We start from the raw sequence: 3010 nt of genomic DNA, 5'->3' as shown, positions 1-3010 counted from the left end.
GTGAATTTGGTTACCAATATTTTTATATATTTTGTTTATTTATATATATGTTGGGGTAGAGGGTGTCACACAAAACAAAGTCTTGCTTTTATAGACTCTTCATATCTGGTCAAGAGAACCATTAGAAGAGTTATGACTTTTAGAAAAACTTAAAACCAATTTGAAAAAGTCAAAAACTATTTGAAGAGTTACATCTTTTGATTTGTTCAGAAACTATCACTGGTAATCGATTAAGTGATTACCAAATCAGTGTAATCGATTACACAAAGCTTTTTTTGTGAAAGAATGTGACTCTTCACATTTGAATTTGAATTTCAACGTTCAAGCACACTGGTAATCGATTACCAAAACATTGTAATCGATTACAGCCTTTTGAAATCAATTGAAGCGTTGTAAATTCAGTTGAAAACTTTTTCAAAAACATTTTGCTACTGGTAATCGATTACAACAATTTGGTAATCGATTACCAGAGAGTAAAGACTCTTTGGTAAACAAGTTTTGAGAAAAATCTATGTGCTATTCAGTTTTTGAAAAAAAAAATTCATACTTATCTTGATTAAGTCTTCTCTTGATTCTTGAATCTTGAGTCTTGAATCTTGATCTTAATTCTTGGAAGCTTGAATCTTGAAACTTGATTCTTGATTCTTGAAATCAAATTTCCTCTTGAACCTTGAAGTGTTCTTGATTCAATCTTGAACTCATTCTTGATCTTTGAGCTTTTTGTCATCATCAAAACTTCTTTGAATTAATCTTGATTCATCATGAAGCTTGCTTCTACATATACTTCCATAAGAATATAATTTTTTTGTTATTAGATAAGAAAAATAAAAATGAACATACTATTTCATAATAGTGGAATGTGTAGAACACGTCAATATTTGTTGTGAATTCTCATACAATCTTAATGTTTTTTTTTACTACTTTTGTAAGGCAAGAGGAGAAATTTAACAATTATAAATTAAACTTGACTAATATGACAATTTAAATGACATGTTTATGCTAAGATGACCATTCAAATGAAAATTAAATTTATAATCATCATTAAAAGAGTAAAATTTCTTAAGTGCTATGTTTGCCAAATATGTTTGAAAAAAAAAGAACATTTATGAAAAGAATATGGATTGTAAACAAAATATTGATCATTTTAGTATAGATATAATATTTTATAAATAAATAAGTCGGCATAAGGTATATTGAATTTGTTGAAAATCAATCTTAGAATTAAAGGTAAGATGATGTATGTCCCTAGAACAAAAATTAAAAGAAAAGAGAAGGAGCATGGATACTAAGTTGCATACAACATGATCATATATGAAATAGTGTTATAATAGCATTACTATTAAGTATAAACAAAGTGACTACTACACACTTCCTTTACACACTAATCAATTATAGTGCATGCTGGAGTCCAGATTAAATTATACACAAAGTTACAAAATAATCATAAATTCACCTTTGACATAGCGTAGTGGAAGACCAATAGGCCAAACCAACAATTGATCATCTGCCACTCTAAAGTATCATATGCCAAAATATTAAAATCAGATCATATTAGCAAGCACACCCATGATATTGTAAATTCATTTAAAAGTAGCATTTATGCAAGTTTTGTAAATGTCATGCTAATCATGGTTAAGTTGTCATGGCAAAATATAATATACTAGACATCACCTTACTATGAAAATAGGAGATAAAAATTGACGCTCAATTGTCACTATAGTTAAATAATATTTAAACAATTTATTTGTATTATTATAAAAAATATATAATTTAAACTATATCAAATAGCTACAAAATGAGAGGAGATTAATTACTTGAAAGAGGTGTTCCATCAAATTTTTCTCATAACTACTCTCCCTCTCGGAAAAAATTGTGACATTCATAATCAACTCCTTGAACACTTTTTTTTTACCTATAGGCAAGAATAATTAAGCATGCGTATCTTATCTAAGTTAAAATGTATTCATAAATTGTGAAAAACATTGCTTAACTATAAAGTTGAGTTAGAAAAAAACTTCCTTATAGATTGTAGTTTCAAGTTTTCAAGCATTCCAGGATTGTATCATGTCCTTGGAAGAGGAAAAGTGATGTTGCTACATTTAGACATATAATCATAATTTATGAAATTAAGGAGGTGAAATGAAATTTCATGAAGCAACATATATAATAAGCATGTGTATATATTAACAAATATGTAGATAAATAAATTAACAAAAATATATAATGGCTTTATTTGTTAAAATTAGCATATTTTAATATTCTGGGTGATACACCTTTAAATGTTTATCTGATGCCTTTTAGTTATGCTTATGACTTTTATGCTTTTTTCTTTCTTCTGTACCATGTTTTGTTGCCGTCAACCAAGGACTAATAATATATTTTAAAATGTCAACATGTACCTCAAAGAGAGGGCATTGTGATTATTTAACAAAGGCACATTCCGAAGACACAAATTCATCAATCTCATTAATTAAGCCTAACAAAAGATCACATTCACTTAAAAATACTATTCTTGAAAATAATGGTAAATTTGATGGGGTGATTTGGTCAGGCACCAAAATATTATATAAAACACTAATAGTTCAAGTTTCACATGAGTGTGTGTGTCTTGTTTTTGGCTTAGAAAATGTCAATATTAAAGAAGAGGATAGAAAAAGAATAAAGAAAACACACAAGCCATGGAGAATGAAATCACATGCAATGAACTGGGCAAGCTTCTAGATAAAACCAAACACTTATGTCTATTATATTTGAATTTAAATTCCAATGACTAAGAGGTTATATTAATTTAAAAATCATGAGGTCCAAGCTATTTTAATTTCACTTTAACTTTTCATACAAATTAACTACTCAAGCACAACAATTATAATACGAATAGAAGATTGTGATAATTTATAAAACTTTATAATGTCATATATAAAGATAAAGAGGTTAAGATTTCACCTCAAAGTAAGCACGACCGTGTCACATAATTCTTTAATGTTAACCTACCTATAAAATATTATATCCA

Source organism: Glycine soja, chromosome 6 (assembly GCF_004193775.1).
Source record: "Glycine soja cultivar W05 chromosome 6, ASM419377v2, whole genome shotgun sequence".
Lineage (NCBI taxonomy): Eukaryota > Viridiplantae > Streptophyta > Magnoliopsida > Fabales > Fabaceae > Glycine > Glycine soja.
This window is presented reverse-complemented; position numbering follows the sequence as displayed.